Below are 20826 nucleotides of genomic sequence, written 5' to 3' on the forward strand. Positions count from 1 at the left end.
ATGCAAATAAAATATGCCCCTCCATGAGTCTTTCGAGACAATAAGACTTAACTACTGCAATCCTCTCATTACTACAAATATCCTTCTCAGTCTTGGGACTGTGTTCTTTCTCTCTTCATCCCATTTAAGCAACATTTTAATAACTTTTCTCCCATACCACACAATTTCTGAGTTTAATAATTGTGAACAAGCCAAAAATATAGGGACAAAGGCCTAAAATCAGGAGAAATTTTAAATATTGCACTTATAAACAGAAATTTGATAGAGTAACATGTTTGCATTAACATATATAGGATGTGAAGTCCGAAAGTCAAATGGCTGTCATTATTTTAGTGACTTCAGATCTCAGTGATTTGACAGAAAACCACAAATTTGATGAGGAACGGATCAAAAATAAGAGGCATAAATGTGAACATTCTTTGAAATTCTAGACAGCTAAAAGGTGTGTTTTCCCCTTTTGTACTCCTTCCGAATATTAATAAAACATCCTGTTCCCTTCACAGTATCACTCAAATATTGGCATGTCACATTACGTCCTTTCACCTTCAGCATGCTGAAACGACTTTTCACAAAATTAACTCCTGTTGTGTGAGGAGCAACTAACTACCTTTACGTCTTCTAAATAATCTGTTTTACGTCGTCTAAATAATCTGTTTTTCCCTCTCTCTCCCTCTGTGTAATATAAATGTTTTAACTGTCAACACTCTTCACTGTATGTCACAAGTCATAAAAATTAGCCATACTGTGCAACATTTATCCAGCTAACTTGTAAGTATGTTATACTGCTATACTGTAAATGTCATTGTAATGTGCAGTACTGACCTGTTTTTTAACCTGTACACTGCTACAAATCATGTCGTACTACTGACAAATGCAAGGTAAATAGTGTAAATGTATTTATGTATGATGGTTATAAAATTAACTGTATTTGTCTGATATGCATTTGACCTGGGTTGTGGTTGAAAATGTTAATATAGGCTTGGTCACCTACACAGTTTACTTACAGTATGAAGACTGTACCAGCTAGATAGTCAGACACCTTCCCTTTAGGGATCCATAGTAGTGAAGTGTCTCAGACTTTAATTTTTTTTTCCTGATAGAATTAAAATGTTCTTAGTTGTAATATCTGGTATTACTGGACCACAGACAGAGAAAGCTTTAATGTAGCACAGAGCACACAATACTATCTTAAAGTGGTCCGCATGATGCTTTTGAATCATTTTACAACATTAAAGTGGTATAGCTGTAGTCTTTAGATAATGTGTAGAAGAGATTTACATTAATCAAAGTGATACTAGAAAAAACTGTAGGTTTGTGACTTATAAGTCTGACAAGGATGCATAGTGTGATAATAATGGCACTGTTTCACATTTCTAACTCTCCAAAGGCAATAAAATTGTATGGTTTTACTTCAGGAAAAGAAACATAAACACTTTAGTCTTTATTTAAGAAAAGGGTATCTTTGCTGGTGAAAAAGGTCATTTTTGCCGGTGAGTTAATAAATGTACACAATCACTACGGCTGCCATAAGATTTAAGTCAGTGTTCTAGAACACAGTCCATAACTGCAGTTGAAATATTCTAGTGAAAATCAAAGAAAGGAGTTGAAAGTGAGTTCTAGAAAGCTCCTGTTCAGTTTTTTAACCTGCCCCTCCCCCCTCCTGTTGTCCACTGACGTTAACCTCTTCCTCCATTTTGGGCCATAATCCAGACAGCGGGCAGAGTTTTTCTTGCTTAACCCTAAGCCCTGTTACTTAGTGACTGACTTGTGGCCAAGGCTAAAGTGCTAGTCCTGTGGAATGTGTACTTTCATACACATACACAAATCCACATACAGTGCTAGACATCACACGCAGGACTGAGAATATGCATGGTGTTTGTACAAGGTGTTCTCTCGTACCTAACCTTCATCCAGTAAAGCACCTCACCATATTGAGAAACTAACACTGCTGCCCTGCCCAAGGTTGGGCAAACAGTATTTAGTCATTCACTTCCGCACCAACTTCTCCATAGCCCGAGATGGCATTCAAATCAAGGTAATCTGGGTTATACTCAAGGCAGTCAGTAGTTTCAAATGTAGATGACCAGGAGGGCTGTATGAGGACTGTCACACACTGCAAAGTGTCATAGTTTCCAAACAAAAAGAAAGATAGTGCTGTTAGGAATGCACCATACTAGTGTAACACACACACAGGTGTAGCTGAATAGATATGGGTTCCTTCCTACCTGACTCTGGTGACACCGCTATAGGCCCAACACCAAGGTGGCAAGAGGGACAGATTTTATTCTAGGTGACACATCTAGTTTAAAAAGGCAATAGCACAACCATAAACAAATTATTTCAACAGTGCACCAGTTAGCAATAAAACAAAGTGAGATATGCATGCAATAAAAACATACATTCACCCCCTTCCCCAGAACTCAACAGAAGAAAGTCTTGACATTCAGACATGCACAAAGAAGGCAATATCAGTGAGCAGTAAAGTTTTATAATACAGCAATACAAACACAGGAAAAAATGCAATGTCATTGAGCAATAAAAGAGTCATGATACAATAATACAAATATGAGAAAATGCAATGTCATTGAGCAGCACAATTCTTGAAGACAGCAGTACTAACACAAGCAAAATGCAATGTCATTGAACAATGAGGATTTATAATGCAACAATGCAAACATGAGAAAATGCAATGTCATTGAGCAGTAAAGATTCTTTAGGGCAGCAGTACTAACATGGCAAAATGCATTACCATTGAACAATAAAGATTTATAGTGCCACAATACAAATATGAGAGAACGCAATGTCATTCAGCAGTACTAACACCCTCTACCCCCCTTGATCAATTCTAAACAGACCAACTATGAAACACTCTATTATACCCTGTTCACTGGCTAGTGACTTTTTACAGTCTTGCTGCCGGCATGATGGGGCCCAAGTTGGAGCTCATATGGATCCCAGTTATTTGTAATCCACAAAGCATTTTGGGGGGGGGCACAGTCTTATAAAAATATAAAATGACGGCCTGAGCCTCTCACAACTCCATTGATAATATCCTAGTGACCAGGCGCAGTGGTTCCTCTGATGAGAAAAGTAGAAAATCACCTACCAGAACTCTGGTAATCATCTATGGCTTCTCGGTACTAGGCCCAAGGGAACTCCTTTTTTGCTGAATCATAGCAGGCATGGAGCTACTGGTGTCAGACTTCTCTCCTGACTCCACAAAATGCCATCATCCAAGATTTCAGCCAGAGACAGACACAATCTGCTACTTCACTTCCCTGTTCCAAAGCACTAGAAAAGTAAATCCGGTCATGCTGCAAGGCCCTTTTCCCTTCAGCTACGTGTTTCAGTCTTCCCTCCTTCAGCTAGTGTTCCAGTCTCTTCTTTCACTTTTGAAATTGTCTTTTATATTCCTGAAAAGGAGCTCCACCTTGTGGTGTAATGGGAAACTATAGTCTATTACTTCTACATGAAATACAGTGGGAGCTGCACTAGCTTCACTCTGGTAGAATTATGCAGGTTGACGGATGCTTATGCTATGTGGGTTGTAATTTTAAGATCCCAGCAGACAACTTCCTGTTCTGTTTAACCTATGTAACTGCTTCTTGGATCCCATTAACTTCATGAATGTATAGGGAAAGTGTATAATTACATCCATTTAGCTGCCTCTGGTGTGCGGCAACTTCTTCAGTAGTAAGAAAAGAGCTTCTGCTAGACACTGTACCCCACCAGACCATACCTGCCACTAGTAATACAGGGCCAGGAGTACTAAAAGAGCGGTAATCATAAAGCAAAAAACGTTCTCTATTTATCTATAGATCTATGATCTGTATAATATATGTTTGAGATCTGTAGATATTTTAGTGGGTGATTTGAATTGTTTCAGCCCTTTAAATTCTTGGTCATAGCTATTGTAATTTTCATGACTTTACATTAATTATTCCTGCAATTAACTCTGAAATATCTTCTTTAGAGATTACATGCCAAAACCAGTAACTTCTTGTATTTTAATATGTGTTTGTGTTACCAGTGTCTCTGTCTCTCGGATAGGTACAAACACATAACTTGTTTGATTTGTATCTGTTGTGTGACCTGGCAAAAGACCCTGAATGATACAGCTAGACCAACAACTTGTGTATGATTTTTCTTTCAGTGAGTATATGGCAAGACAATACAAAACTAGAAATTGTTAAATTTATAATTTGTTATCCAGAGTATATAAATAGTTGCTTTCTAATGCACTACTTTTCATTTGACATGCTTGACTTGTGCCTCCTGAGAAATTATGTGCTTTATCAAAAGAACATGCACATTTCATAATCTGTTTACATTGCTGTCTCATTTCCTCTTTATCATGGACAGGAAGAGCTTTAGTAGAGCAAACCCGAACAGCACTTAATTTCTTTACTCTTTATGTAGCATGCCTTACAGTGAAACTAAGAAGTTTGTTTACAAAATGCATGTATGAAGTTCTCATTTGGATTCTGATTGCTTTAGGAAAACATCATCTGCATAATAACTAGGACGATGGAACAGTGTGACATTAAATCGGCTCTATAGCACCTTTGCTACAACTCCACCATGCTGTTGCTCAGGTAGAATTTTTTTTCTTTACAGTGGTGATGTGCATTTGGTCATGTGTTATGTTTTGCTGTTGGCACAGAAAAAGTATCCACTTCTGGTACTGTCTGCTTGAAAAATTGTTTTCCCATCCCCCCTGTCCAAGTCTCGTTGAGCTGAGACTTTGCCTATTAAGAACTTGTAGTTCAGGAGTGAGACATTTTGGCAATTGAAAATAATGACATGACAAATGCCCTTGCCAAACATGCTAAAAAGTGCGCCAAATTTAAAAGTGCATTTTGTTGTTGTTGATTTTGGTTATGAAACATTAGTGGAGGGAGATATTAATAACACACTGGAATTTAAAGTTTGGTGCCAACTGTCTTTGGCAGCGAATAGAATGTTGTTGTTGTTGATGTTCTTCGTGTTTCACTGTTGTAGTCATAACTGTAGGGTGTTCCTGCCGGCAGGCAGCCCGAGGTCGGACAGAATCCCAAAGTCTGGGTCCGGCGTCGGCTGTATAAGCTAGTATCCTGATGTCAGTACGCCTTGGTACATAGCCCTCAGCCGACGCCATCTTCTCCAGTCTTTCTTGCCGTGCGGTGGAAAGCAGCTCAAAAGCGTTGGTTGGCGATTTTCGAACAGCTTTTGATTGTTGTCGGTCCGAAGTTGTTACTTCTCTTCTCAAAGCTAAGTACCCGTTGAATCTTTTCTTGTTCCTCCGATGTCAGAAAAAGTCAATAATTGTATAGCGTGTGGGAAACAAATACCTCATAAAGATTTCCACTCTTACTGTCTACCTTGCTTAGGCCCTGACCACGACGTTTCTTGTTGTCGGTTTGTGCCAGGTTCAACTCTCGTACTGTCAAGCGTAGGTGCGATTGGGCTTTAAATTATTTTGGCAGGCGTTTCAATTACAGAATGTCGTCGGACACTACCGGAGTTCAAAAGAAGCGCAAAGACAAAGACAGGCCTCCGAGGTCCAAACAGGACTCGTTGCAGCTGGAGCCAGCGTCCAGTTCGGCTGTCGTCAGTGAGGTGCTTTTGCAGCCCCTGTCGTCCGCCACTTCTGAACCGATGGCCGATACGGACTCCCATGGGGAGCCATCAAGGCCCACGATTTTAACTGCTGCAGGACCTTCGGACGTTGCTCCTTCAGATGGGTCCGGAACCGCTGTGCAGGTACCGGCTTCTGAGGGGGTTTTCAGGCCTACTCACATCAGCATTTCAAAGGCAAAGACAAAGACTCCTACTAAGTCTAAAGTTTCAGCTCAAGTTGCTTCTGAATCCACTCCCAAGACACAAAAACAATTATTGAGGATGGCTGAAGATTTGCTTACAATGATTAGGGGTTCTCACCCTCCTCCTGAGAAAAGGCCTTGACAGGAAGTTACTCTGGATTCTTCTGACCAGGCTTCTGTATCTTCTGTTTCTTCCTCTGATCAGGACTATTCCTTTCCCCCTTATGAGGATTCGGATGCTGAGGATTCTTTGCCCTCGGCCTCTCCGCCTGAGGATTTTTCTTTTGGGGAAACCCTGCATGAGATGAGGGAACATTTTCATTGGGAAGGACAGGAATATTCTGCTTCTAAAAAGAGGCTTAGAGAATTTCTTCTTCTTCCTCAGCATAGGCCTTTAGCTATCCCTCCTGTCTTGGACATTGTAGATGATGCTTTTTCTGAGGCTAATTTGAACCCTGATTCTATGCCTCCTGCTCCTTCTAAGCCTGATAGATTTTATAGGGTTCCTGACTCTCATTTATTTTTATTTAAAAATCCTGCTGCAGATCCTGAAACTATTTCTCAGGGCTCTAAGGCTGCTAAGGTTGCTACTTCTAAAAATCCTATTCCCTCTGAGAAGGATTCTCGGGCTTTAGACAGGTGGGGAAAAAGGTATATACTTCTGCTACCCTGTCTGTAAGGGCTTTAAATTGCCAATTTCATATGTTTAAATATCAGCAGTTTCTTTTGTCTGTTTTAAAGCAAAAGCTTGCTTCCCTCCTGCTTGTGCAGAGGATAAGGAAATTCAGGATGTTTTGCATGCTACTGAACAGGTTAACAAGCATAGCTTACATTGTGGCTTTGATGCTTTGGATGCTTCCTGCAGGGCTGCAGCCACTGGTACTGTGATTAGGAGACATGCCTGGCTTCGTGAACAAAGTTTACCTGAACAGGTTAAGGCTAAGTTATTAGATGCCCCTGTTCAACAAGATGTTCTTTTGGTTCTAAGGCTGAGGAAGTTATTAAAAAGATGGAAGAAAAGGCAAAGCCCATGCAGACTGTAAAAGATTTCTTGCAAGTTCAGCCTCCTAGGTTTTCCAGGAATTGGCCCTCTAAAATTGGTCCTTTCCCACGTCGGACAGGCCTCAAAGAGGAAGATATAGGCGCTCAGAGGTCGTGGTCAAGGCCAGACCTCGTATAGTTCTAGACAATGGACTGCTTCTTCACCTAGAAGGGCAGTAGCCACATCCCAATCTCAAAGAAAACAAACTCAATGCCTCTCTCGGTTGGGCTTCAGGACCTCTTTACCTGGGCGCCCTCTCGGAGGAAAACTGTCTCTTTTACAGGAATTGGACACATATTACCCAGGACAAATGGGTATTGGACGTGATTTTAAAAGGTTACAAGTTCCACTTTCACACTTTGCCAAGGACTCACGGTTGGCCAGATCTGCCAAAACTTCAATGGTCAGAGGCCTTAACTCAAGTGGATGCTCTTCTGGCCATGAGAGCCATAGAGCCTGTTCCACTCTCGGAAATGGGAAAAGGGTTTTATTCAAGGCTGTTTCTGGTTCCCAGAAAACAAAACTCATGGAGACCTATTCTGGACCTTTCTGTGTTAAACACCTTTAGGGAAATTCCAAAGTTCAAGATGCTTACTCTGCAACAGCTAATTCCAATGCTCTCTCAGGACGCCTGGATGGTGACATTGGACTTAAAGGAAACCTATTTGCATATCCCTATCAGACAAGAACGCAGGAAATTCCTCAGGTTCAAGGCAGGTTCGAGGCACTTTCAATTCTCTGTTTTGCCCTTTGGTTTATCTACTGCGCCCAGAGTCTTCACCAAGTGCCTGGCACCAGTAGTAGCTTACTGCAGACTTCAGGGGATCCAGATTTACCCCTATTTGGACGACTGCCTTATTCAGGCAGACAGCAAAGATCTTCTGCTTCAACATCTGGACTTTGTTCAACGTCTTCTCCTACTACTGGGATTCTCAGAGAACATAAAAAAGTCACTTTTGATCCCTTCTCAAAAAATGGTATTCTTGGGAGCCCTCTTAAATACAACCTTACAAAGGGCCTACCTCACTCCAGAAAAACAAACTCAGCTGGCTTCTACTTTCAACACCTTGGCAACTCTAGATCAGCTCACTGCAAGGAAATTCCTGCAGGCTCTGGGCTACATGGCTTCCTGCATTCTGTTGATTCCAAACGCAAGGCTTCACATGAGAAAGCTTCAATGGTATCTGAAAAGTGTATGGTCACAGCATTACCACGATCTGGATGTTCTGATTCCTCTGATCCCCTGCCTCCAGAAGGAGTTCCTCTGGTGGTCCAGGGCATGCATTTTAAACGAAGGAAAACCTTTTCGTCTCCCTCAACCTACTCAAATCCTAACCACGGACGCCTCGGATTATGCTTGGGGAGCACACTTTCTAGACAACTGTCAGCAGGGAACCTGGACAAAGGACCATCTTCACTGGCATATCAATCTGAAGGAAATGTTGGCAGTTCAAAATGCCCTTTTAGCCTTCAAAAACCTTTTACAACCAGGGCCTCTGTTAATTCGCACAGACAATACCACGGTCATGTGGTACATCAACAAGCAGGGGGGGTTCTCATTCTTACCCCCTTTGCAGACTAGTTATGGGTTTATGGGACACAGCTCTAAGTTTGAATCTGCATCTTCAGGCTCAATTCATTCCAGGGAAACCATCTCTTGGCAGACAGTCTAAGCAGAAACATTTCAGATCCTCACGAATGGATGCTAGACACCAACTTGTTCAACAGGATAACTGCAGTTTGGGGATGTCCCCAGATAGATCTGTTTGCATCCCATCTCAATCATCAGCTGCCTCGCTTTTGCACCAGGTCCTTCCACAAAACAGCTTGGAGAGTGGATGCCCTGTCCTTCAGCTGGAGAAGTCTTTCAGCATATGCCTTCCCTCCTCTTCCTCTACTGCCTCGAGTACTACTGAAGATAAAGCAGGACAAGCCCAAGTTCCTCATTCTGGTTGCTCCAAATTGGCCTCGTCAGTTTTGGTATCCAACCTTAAAGCTCCTGTTCTCGGGGCCTCCTTGGATTCTTCCACTGTACCCTTTGCTTCTGTCCCAGCATCAGGGTCAGTTACTACATTCAACCTCAAGACCCTTTGCTTGGCAGCTTGGCTCTTCAAAGGAATTTGATTGCCTCTAGTCTTCCCAAACAAGTTTTGGATGTTCTTTGGAAGCTAGGCGGCCTAGCACTAGGAAATCTTATGCCTCTAAATGGAAGAGGTTTTCTATTTGGATGCAGGACCGAGGCTCTGATCCTCAGGTTCCTGATCTCTCCTCTATTTTGCTTTACCTTTCGGAACTTTTATCTAAGGGTCTTTCCTTTTCTTCCATTAAGATTCATGCTTCTGCTATCTCTGCACATTTCAGTTCTGATCCTCCTGTTTTTTCCCATCCTTTGGTGAAGCAGTTCTTGAGAGGGGCTAAAAATTTGCGGCCTCCAAGGACCCCTCCTGTCCCTGCATGGGATCTTAATTATGTTTTAGAAAAACTTACTTTGCCTCCTTTTGAGCCTGCTGCATCTTCAGATATTAAGTTTCTATCTTGGAAGACTGTTCTTTTGTTAGCATTGACCTCTGCCAGAAGGGTCTCTGAGTTGCAAGCTCTCATGGCTGTGGAACCATACCTTATTTTCCATCAGGACAGAGTATCCTTGAGGACCAATCCTACTTTCATGCCTAAGGTGATTTTGAAAGTGGCCTTGAACCAGACAATTCGCCTTCCTACTTTCTTTCCAAATCCTCAAAATAAAGGGGAAAGGATTTTGCATTCATTGGATGTGCACAGACAGTTACGATTTTACTTGGACAAGACTAAAGATTTCAGAAAGTCTAACCAATTGTTTGTTTCCTTTGCCTCCAGTTCTCTTGGGAAACCTATTTCTAAACAGACTATTTCCAAATGGATTGCTTATGGAATTAGATTTTGTTACACCCATCATGGGAAACAGTTTCCAGGGACCATTAGAAGTCATTCCACTAGAGCAGCTGCTACTTCTACAGCTTTCCTCAGAGGAGTTCCTACCAAGGATATCTTAGAAGCTGCCACTTGGAGTTCTGTGCATACTTTTTCCAAGCACTACAATCTCCCTTGTTTTCTAAGTCTAGGGCAGGCTTTGCCTCTGCTGTCTTGCAGGGTATTCTTGCCTCCCCTTCTTCTATCTAAAGCCTCCTCCCTCTCTACACTGCTTTGGGATTCCACCCTACAGTTATGACTGCAACAGTGAAACACGAAGAACATAGTACAGTTGTGTACACCTACCATAAATGTAGATGTTCGAGTGTCTTCACTGTTGCAGTCAATTTCCTCCCTCCTATCCCCTCTTTTTCTCTTATTTGTGGTGTATTTGTGTTACCTTGTTGGATTCATATTTTGATTTGTTGGGGACTTCTGACATCTAGGGCAAGAAAGGCTGGAGAAGATGGCGTCGGCTGAGGGCTATGTACCAAGGCGTACTGACGTCAGGATACTAGCTTATACAGCCGACGCCGGACCCAGACTTTGGGATTCTGGCCGACTTCGGGCTGCCTGCCGGCAGGAACACCCTACAGTTATGACTGCAACAGTGAAGACACTCGAACATCTACATTTATGGTAGGTGTACACAACTGTACTTTGCTATTGTATCTTTCGGCTTTTCCCTGTTAGGGGTCGCCACAGCTGGACTCCGGTCCGCTAATGATTAGCGGATAGAATATATGGATTAAATTAATCTGTAACAGCTTGACATATACACTATAAAACAGAGTTTTCTAAAACAAATACAGAATTCATTATTAATTTTATTTGTTAACAAATGTTTTTCAGGTTATGACTTTTTAAATCAGTCACATGACTATTGTATTAGTTTATTGTCACATGACTTATCTGGCAATATTTAAGGTGCATTGAGTTGTTGTTATTTCATGTTCTGATTAAGTTGTTAATAAGGAATGAAAGTGTTAAATGTTCAAGTACCTGGAGTGGCTGTGGTATATTTATTTAGCCTGTTTTGGTAGTTTTTACTGTGGTGTCCTGTTGAAAGCCTATATTGTTCCAAAGGATAATGAGCATACTTTTACTGAAATAAATTTATCCCAGATTTCATCCAGGGAAGAGATGGTATTTCAGTCTTGGTTCTTAGTGTAAAAAATATTAGACTTCACATCTCTGACCCAGTTGCTTCATGACAGTCTGATGAGACAGTCAGGCACTTTGGGGCTATTCGGGTGTGCTGGTCACAGGGTATGTTCACCCACTGCTAAGGTTCTTGCCTCTGGGCTAGATTCTTGCTGGCGTATTTTTTATAGTACATGTATATTGCTAAATGCTCACATATTCGCAATGACTAACGAAGGAATTAGAGACTTGATGTACATTTAGCATCATGTTTGACCAAACTGTCAGAGAGGTCATATGGCACAGTAATCTTGCTTGTAATCCCCTCTTAAAGTCACCAGTACATTCACCTTCAACCACCTTTTTCCATGTTTGACATGAGATCATGTGTCAACTGTTACCACTTCTCTCAATTCAGAGCAACTCTCCTACTTTCTTTGATGGCTATTCCTAATTACTACATGTTTTTCTTATGCAAATTATCCACTTCTTGTCCAGGATTCCTCCTCTTTTGCATTCTTCTTGCCTCTCCTAGATATGCTTTACCTAATTTTCTGCTTTCTTGCATGTGTGACTGAACCAGCATGATCTGTTCTCATTGCACATGTAACTGAACCAGCATGATCTGTTCTAATTGCACATGTGACTGAACCAGCATGATCTGTTCTAATTGCACATGTGACTGAACCAGCATGATCTGTTCTAATTGCACATGTGACGGAACCAGCATGATCTGTTCTAATTGCACATGTGACTGAACCAGCATGATCTGTTTTAATTGCACATGTGACTGAGCCAGCATGATCTGTTCTAATTGCACATGTGACTGAACCAACATGATCTGTTCTAATTGCACATGTGACTGAACCAGCATGATCTGTTCTAATTGCACATGTGACTGAACCAGCATGATCTGTTCTAATTGCACATGTGACTGAACCAGCATGATCTGTTCTAATTGCACATGTGTGGAAACCAGCATGATCTGTTCTAATTGCACATGTGACTGAACCAGCATGATCTGTTTTAATTGCACATGTGACTGAACCAGCATGATCTGTTCTAATTGCACATCTGACTGAACCAGCATGATCTGTTCTTACTGTTCTTTTCTACACTTGGGACTGTTTCATCTTCTGCACTGATGTTTAATTTCTTCATCCGTCTAACAGTGTACATCCTGCTAGCTAGCTCAAGCACTTCATCTCTATCACCTTCAGCCTCAGCCATTTTACCTTCAGTGCCATACAGCAGCACTAGTTATACCACAGTTTGGTGCACCTTATTTTTAACTTGTCTGGCTTTCTTTTGTCATGCATTATCCCTGATACATTGTACCAGTTCACTATGTTACATCTTAATCCTAGCTTTGACCTTCTCATTCCAACTTTCCTTCTCATCAGCAACATTTCCCAGATACTCAAAGCTGTTAACCTGCTCCAGTATTGTCTCTACCATCTCATTATTAGCTTCTTCTGATTTCCCCTTGTTTACTGCATTTACCAATGTGTAGTCTGTGCTCAGATGTTCTTCATCTCACATTGCTGCAGTCCTTACACTTGGGTAGTCCACTGTCCTCGGTCGGCCCGAATATCAAAGTATAAGGCTGACGTCGGTCAAGGCGCATTTGACTGACATCAGGACGTCAGGGTACAAATGCGCATGACCGACGTCATATCCTCAGTCTTTTTTGCCGCATGGTCAGATGCAGAAGCAGTATTGCAAGTGCCGGCTGGCGTTCTGAAATTTTTCGTTTTCGGAGTTTCAGACCGAGTCAAAGTTGGCTAAGTACCCCGTTAGAATATTTTAGTTTTTTCTTGCCTCAGTGGTTTACCGGATGTCAGAAAAAGTGAATAATTGTATTTCTTGTGGGAAACAGATACCGCATAGAGACTATCATACTTTGTGTATTCCTTGTTTAGGGCCTGAGCACGACGTTGTTGGGTGTCGCTCTTGTGCTAGATTTAATAAGCGCACTATAAAGAGGAGATTGGATTGTGCCAGGTTAGTCTTTGGGAAGCGGTGCAATTATAAAATGCTGTCGGATGCTCCGGCCGCTTCTTCAAGAAGCGCAAGGACAAAGCAGTGAAGCCTAGGCTAGAAGAACCGTCCGTGCGGACGCCGGTTCTTTAGAGGTGTCGGTGGAGCGGGTGGTTCCACCGGAGGTTTCTTTGGGATCCCAGGGAGAGACCTTGTTATTGCAGGATGTGGCCTCTCAGGAGGCAGGTCAGGGTGATGGGGCTTCTCAGGTTACTATACTCCCTCCTGCCTAGGGTGGTTAGGCCCTCTCCTTCTGTTTCCAAGGCTTCTCCTAGAGGCAGGCCAGGTTTAGCTTCAGTTGGTGTCACCCCTAGTTCTTCTGGAACTGTGCCCAAGAAGCATATGCTTAAAATGGCAGAAGATTTGATTACTCTGATTAGGGTTCTTTGCCCCTCCTGATAAGAGACCTAGGGTGGAGCCTGAGCTAGGGAGTTTTGAGCAGGCTTGGATGTTTCAGAGTCTTCGGCTGAAGACTTGCAGGAGTACTCTCCTTATTCTGATTCTGATTTGGATGATTCTACTCCTTCTGCTTCTCCTCCTGAGGATTTTTCTTTTTCAGAAACTCTTCATTCCATGAGGGAGCATTTTAAGTGGGAAGGTCAGGACTTCTCTGATTCCAGGAAAAGGCTTAGGGAATTTTTGTTTTTACCCCAGCATAGGCCTTTGGCTATACCTCCTGTTTTGGATGTAGTGGAAGATGTTTTTACAGAGGCTTCTCTTAATCCTGATTCTTTGCCTCCTGCTCCTGTTAAACCGGATAGGTATTACAGGGTGCCTGAAGTTCATACGTATCTTTTTAAGAGTCATAGGGCAGACCCAGAAACTGTTAGCCAGGGGCCTAAAGGTGTTAAGGCTTCTGTTGTCAAGAATCCGGTTCCTGCAGATAAAGAAGCCAGGGCCTTGGATAGATGGGGAAAGAAAGTTTATACTTCTTCCACTCTAGCTATGAGGGCTTTGAATTGCCAGTTTCACATGTTAAAATACCAAAACTATCTCCTTTCACAGTTGAAGTCTAAGGTTGATACTCTGGCGGAAGGTATTGATTGTAAAGAGTTACAAGATTTAGTACATGTTTCTGAACAGGTGGGTAAGCATTCTTTGCAATGTGGTTTTGATGCTGTACAGGCCTCGTCTAGGGTGGCTGCCACTGGGTCAGTTCTTCGCAGGCACGCCTGGCTGAGGGATCAAAATCTATCTGACCATGTTAAAACAAGGATTTTAGATGCTCCTTTACAATCTGATGTGTTGTTTGGTTCTCCTGTTGAGGCAGTTTTAAAGAAAATGGAAGACAAGGCTAAGTCTATGCAGACTGTTAAAGATTTTTTGCAGGTTCAGCCTCCAAAGTTTAGTAGAAATTGGCCTGCTAAAGGGTGGAGGTATCCTTCTTATGATTCCCAGTTTAGGGGTAGATCTAGACGTGGTAGGGGCAGAGCTCAGGGCTCTTTCAGGCCTAGAACAGGGAGTTCTCCTGCACAGTCTTCAGGTGAGGCCAGGGGTCAGTCCTTTCGTAAACAGACCCAATGACCTACCTTTTCAGCTGCCAGAGCCTTCTCGTCTGGCAGCACCTTTGGGAGGAAGGTTGGCACTTTTCAAAGAAAATTGGAGTTTAATTACCCAAGACAGATGGGTATTGGATATCATACACCACGGTTACAGGTTTTATTTCCATACCTTGCCTCCTTTCAGAGGCATGCCAGACGTTCCTCCTCAACAAAGAATAGAGGCTCACAAGCAAATTTCTCTGTTACTTCAACTAGGGGCCATACAGCCGGTCCCTATGCCAGAAGTGGGCCTAGGATTTTATTCTCGCCTGTTCCTAGTACCAAAGAAGGGGAACACGTGGAGACCAATTTTGGATTTATCTATCCTCAACACTTATCTGGACATTCCCAAGTTCAAAATGTTGACGTTACAACAGCTTTTACCTCTGCTGGGCAAAGATCATTGGATGGTAACTTTGGATCTCAAGGAGGCTTACCTTCATGTTCCTATCAGACTAAGTTGCAGGAAGTATCTGCGTTTCGAGCTGGGACTTCTCACTATCAGTTCTCTGCATTGCCCTTTGGCTTATCTACTGCGCCCAGAGTGTTCACGAAAGTTCTGGCTCCAGTGATAGCTTTCTTCAGGCTAAAAGGAATACAGATCTATCCTTATTTGGACGACTGCCTGATTCTGGCTCAAGGAAGGGAAGAGCTTCTTCATCATTTGGAATATGTGATAGCAGTGCTAAGATGCCTGGGGTATTCTGTGAACGAAATAAAGTCCAGTCTAGTACCCTCTCAGGACATGTGCTTTCTGGGTGTAAGACTGAATACAGCATCCCAGATGGCCTTTTAACCCCGGACAAACAAAAGAGTCTTTCCCTTTACTTCCATCAACTATCTCATCAGTCCGGGCTGACTGCAAGGACAGTCCTTCAAGCCTTAGGGTTCATGGCATCTTGTATTCTGGTGCTTCCCAATGCCAAACTGCATATGAGGAAGCTGCAATGGTATCTCAAAAATGTATGGACCCAGCACTGCCAGGATCTGGACACTGTCATTCAAATAATACCTTGCATTCAAAAGGAATTTTTGTGGTGGGCTCAGGAATGTCACCTAAACAAGGGACTCTCTGTGACCCGGCCAGAGGCGAGTCAGATTTTAACGACAGATGCCTCAGACAAAGCTTGGGGAGCTCATCTAAATGGAAAGTGGATACAAGACAAGTGGCCTGCCAGACTACAACATCTACATATCAACCTGAAGGAGATGTTAGCAGTCCAGTTTGCATTAATAGCTTTCAAGGATTTACTTCTTCCAGGGCAGGTGTTGATTCTAACAGACAACACAACTGTCATGTGGTACATCAACAAGCAAGGGGAACACATTCTTATCCTCTATGCAGGCAAGCAATGATTTTGTGGGAGACTGCTCTCAGTTTACAGCTCAATCTTCAGGCAAGGTTTCTGCCAGGAGCACAGAACTCCTTAGCAGATGTGTTGAGCAGGCGAATTATGGATCCCCACGAGTGGAAATTGGATCCTCATGTATTTCAGAAATTGACAGTGTCATGGGGAACTCCAGACATAGATCTGTTCGCTTCTCCACTAAACCATCAGCTGCCAAAGTTTTGCACAAAAAGGTTTCATCCCACAGCTTGGAAAGTGGATGCTCTTTCTTTCAATTGGAGCAATCTTCATGTGTATGCCTTTCCACCTCTGCCTCTCCTCCCAAAGGTACTTCTAAGGGTCAGACAGGACAAGCCAAGGATGATTTTAATAGCTCCAGATTGGCCTCGACAGCACTGGTACCCATTACTGAGAAGTCTGGTACGGAAGCCCCCATGGCCTTTGCCTCCGATTCCACACCTGTTGTCACAGGAGGACAGCCATTTGCTCAATGTCAAACTTCACTCTCTTCACCTAACAGCCTGGCATATTCTGTTTTGAACCATAGAGGGTCTCAACTTCCACAACAAGTTTTGAATGTGATTTTGGAAGCTAGAAGGCCTAGTACAAGGAAAGTGTACGCAGATAAATGGAAGAGATTTTTATTTTGGAGTGCAGCAAAGGATTTTGATGTTTCTGAGCCTAATTTAAGTGTGGCTCTTCAATATCTTACTGAGTTACTGGACAAAGGTTTGTCCTTCTCTTCTATTAAGGTTCATGCTGCAGCAATTTCAGCTCACTATGAATGTGACCCTCCATTGTTTTCTCATCCTTTGTTCAAGCAATTTCTTAGAGGGGCAAAGAATATAAGACCCCACGTGAGCTCCTACTCCTGCTTGGGATCTCAATTTTGTGTTGGAGAAACTCACTCTACAACCTTTTGAGCCTGCAGCTACTTCTGAATTGAAATATTTATCATGGAAGACTGCCTTTTTGTTGGCCATTACCTCTGCAAGAAGGGTTTCTGAATTACAGGCCCTTATGGCGGTTGAGCCTTTCTTGATTTTCCATAAGGATAGGGTATCTTTGCGTACTAATCCTTCCTTTATGCCTAAGGTGGTTTCTAGTGTGGCTTTAAACCAAACTATTCATTTGCCTACTTTTTATGCAAATCCCCAAAATAAAGGGGAAAAGATTTTGCACACTTTGGATGTACACAGGCAGTTGCGATATTATTTGGACAGAACTAAAGGGTTCAGGCAGTCTCAGCAGTTGTTTGTTTCTTTTGCTTTGAGTTCTCAGGGCAAGCCTGTGTCAAAACAAACTATTTCTAAGTGGATTGGGTTTTGCATTGCTTTCTGTTATTCCCATCATGGCAAGGAGATTCCAGCTGGGATTAGGCCTCATTCCACTAGGGCTACTGCCACTGACAGCCTTTTTGAGGGAGTGGCAACCAAGGATATTTTGGAGGCAGCTACTTGGAGTTCAGTGCATACTTTCTCTAGGCATTATCACCTGCCACTTTACTCTAAATCCAGGGCTGGTTTTGCCACTGCTGTTTTGCAGGGCATTTTGGCAGCTCCTGCTTCCTTGTAGTTTGGCCATCCTCCCTTACCTCTGCTTTGGGATTCTACCCAAGTGTAAAGACTGCAGCAATGTGAGATGAAGAACATAGTACAGTTTTGTACCTACCATAAATGTAGATGTTCGAAGATCCACATTGCTGCAGTCCAATCCCTCCCTCCTTCCCCTCTGTAGTTAGAGGTGGTTGTGTGGGTTGGGTTGTAAATATTGTGTATATTGTATATATTGTACATATAATTAGTGCAAGGGTGGTTGGTTGTTTGTTTGCTGTCTTTTGGTTTTGACCTTTATTTTTAGGGTCTTCTGACATCTGGGGCAAGAAAAGACTGAGGATATGGCGTCGGTCATGCGCATTTGTACCCTGACGTCCTGATGTCAGTCAAATGCGCCTTGACCGACGTCAGCCTTATACTTTGATATTCGGGCCGACCGAGGACAGCGGACTACCCAAGTGTAAGGACTGCAGCAATGTGGATCTTCGAACATCTACATTTATGGTAGGTACAAAACTGTACTTTTCTTCCCATGTGTCGTCAGTTTTACATTCCAGTTGCCTGTCATTTGCTGAAGTTCCTATTCAGAGTCTGCTGGTAGAACAAAATTGTTTTCCATGCAGCTGATTTGTTGATCTTTCATCTCTGGCCTGTTTGTTGATGTAGTCCATTACCAGTATGAGCTGTAATGGGCTCAGATATAAGCCCTGATGCACACCCACTCTTACTGAAAGCCTCCCTGTTTGTGAACCTTGTTCATATTTGTATCATTAAATCTTGTATATCACTCTACCAATATTTCTGGACTTCAGATGTTGCAGGAATGCCCAAAGCAACTTTCATGGGACCCTGCCATATGCTTTCTGCACAGGTTCATAGGTAATTACTAGGCTAACGACTTTAAAGGACCTTGTTTTTCACCTAACCATGCTTCACAGATATGTTTGAATGGTTTTAATACCACTGATTTTATTGAGGGAATAACTTGGGTATGGGTAATCGAGCATTTACATGCTTCCTGTTTCTAAAATGGGCATAGCTGGCAGATCAGGGGTAAGTTTACAATTCCCCATCCACTAATCAAGTATAGGAATGCCCATATGGATTATTTCCTTATCTCCAACTTCTCCATTATCTGTCTCACTGCAAACAGTAGGTCAGTTGTACTGTATCCCTATCTGAATCGAGACTGCCCATGTCTAGTTTTGCTTTTTGATAGTCACTATCCCTAGCACTTTGATGCATTGTGTCAGGAGTTTGATACTGCACTATTGCCCACAGTCCTGAATTTGGACTTTGATCTTGTACACTAAAACCAGGATGGTTATTACATTTGGGATATGCCTTTTTCTCCATTGTGTGACAAGTATCCTGAGGTGCCATTTCTCCGTAATGCACCAACAATTTTATGATGTCTGCCTTGACTTTGAGCCTACCACTTGCCCTGACTTCATTTTCCTTAGTGTGCTTTGTACTTCATCTGGGTTTTTTCTTTCACCATGCATGTGGTAGTATAGCATATTCATCATATTGATCACTGCTGCAGTAGCCTTAGCTATGTGGGTTATATCCTGCCAAGGTTGTAACAGCTGGCCAGCTGCCAAAGTTTCAGGGCACCTTAAATGTGCCCAAACTGTCAGGCAGCTCAAACTGAGCTGACTAAAAGACAAGTTTGATCACCAAGCTTTTCAGAGCTGTACTGCCGCCAAACAGTACACTCCTCTAAGGCTTTCGAGGATTGATGCTCGGGTTGGTGCTGTTCCTTTGCTGGGCAGATAAGTTCCCTTTGAGGGAAATCTTCCATTTTCTAAATATTTCATCACTTTCTTTGTCAGGAAAATTGTTTTAAAGCTAGGAGTTTTGTGTCATGAAACTCTTATACTTTAAAACAGGAATACTTTTTGTTTTCTTGTCAGTTTCAAAGTTGGGTGAAGTAACTGAAATTTTTTTTTTTTAGTAGAGAATTTATTTTTCTTTTTTGATGCTGGCGAAGTGTTTTAAGTGCTTTTTACTGTACTTTTCTGTAAAACAAGTGACTTTTAGATCTTACCTGCATTTGCTGCTGTTCTTTCCCATGAAGGAGGTACTGTTTTTTTGAAAATTACCGATCTCGTGGTCGGTCTGTATTCCACCCACAAAAAAAAAAAAATGTTAAGCAAACAGCCTTTGCTACTACAGCAGGCTAACAATTTGCCTCATCTGCAGGTGGGTGACACTGCTGGGGCCATTTGTTGTACCTCAGACCACTCATCTTTTATTCTGGTTCCCTCTGGTGTAGCACCTAAAAGCCAATATGGACCAGGGCCCAGCCATGTCCTCTGTCACTGTTGGGGCCCCCTGATTAGGGAAAGGAGAGCGACTACTGTTTGTCCTGGGAGATGGAACAAGGAAGGCTTCCCTGTTGTGTCAGACTGCTGTGCCAGTCCCTGGGGAAGCTGCTGCCATTAGTTACATGCTTGGCCCCATTTTTCTTGTTTAAAAAGAAACAGAAGGCTAAACGTGAGTTAACTCCTCCTTATATTTCCTTAGACAGGAGTAGTTTACTAGATCAGGATCAGGTTTTAATTCAGGCTACTGATCCTTCCTCTAAAGTACTGTCTGGTAAAAGAGTCTGGTATCTCTTTTCCTGAAGAGATTTAAGATTCTTAATCTGAAAAGGAAGATGAAGGAATACATATGAGGGGTTCTCTTCAGATTTCTGATTCAGACTCTGAGAAAAACTTAGTTTCTGATTCTGCCTGTGGGGGTTCTTTTTCTATGAGACTGTTGCTGGAATGTGCCGTGTTTTCAGTGGGAGAACACTAAGGTTTCTCAGTCCTTCAGATAATACTGAATTGTTACAGAAGGAATTTCCAGAACCTACACCTTTTCTGCCTGTTCTGTCTGCTTTAGAGGTTGTGTGTGTTACTGCCTGCAGTTTTCCAGGTAGTCAGCCAGCTGCCCCGAAAAAGGCAGCTAGGAATTAGAAAGTTACAGTCTTTTAACTTTTTTATGCACTATTCCCAAACCAGGCCCAGAAGCCATAGCTTTAAGTGTTTACTAGCAGTTGGATCAAGTAGTTAATTCCAATCCTACTCTTTCTTATATGGATTGCAAAATTATTGATAAGCATGGGGAAAAAGTGTATACTTTGACTTTGATTTTCAGAATTTTGAATTGTCAGGCTCATAGTTAAAGTTTAGAGTAATTGTGAAAGTTTGAGGATTGTTTTATCTGCAGTTTCATCTTTTGAGGAAAAAAATGTTTTTAATTTAGTTTCTTCTGTTGCATAGGTCACTACTAATTGTTCACAGTATGTGTATGTCTCTATTGAGACTTCTTCCACTGCTGTTTTTGGAGGAGGTTTGCATGGCTGCATTTGCAGAACCCCCCAAACAATGTTCAAAATTAAATTTTAAATTCCCCTAA

General features: G+C 42.3%; 1 protein-coding gene across 1 annotated transcript in view; it reads left to right on the top strand.

Annotated features, from left to right (window-relative positions):
- Positions 1-20826, top strand: part of FHIP1A (FHF complex subunit HOOK interacting protein 1A) — a 990350-nt gene that overhangs the window by 231768 nt on the left and 737756 nt on the right. Inside the window, exon 2 of the mRNA XM_044062036.1 lies at positions 4498-4595. The gene's annotated coding sequence lies outside the window, so the exon portion shown is untranslated. The remainder of the gene's footprint in view (positions 1-4497; positions 4596-20826) is intronic.

The sequence above is a fragment of the Protopterus annectens genome, chromosome 2.part1 (assembly GCF_019279795.1).
Source record: "Protopterus annectens isolate FY-2018-M chromosome 2.part1, PAN1.0, whole genome shotgun sequence".
In the NCBI taxonomy this organism is placed as follows: Eukaryota; Metazoa; Chordata; order Ceratodontiformes; family Protopteridae; genus Protopterus; species Protopterus annectens.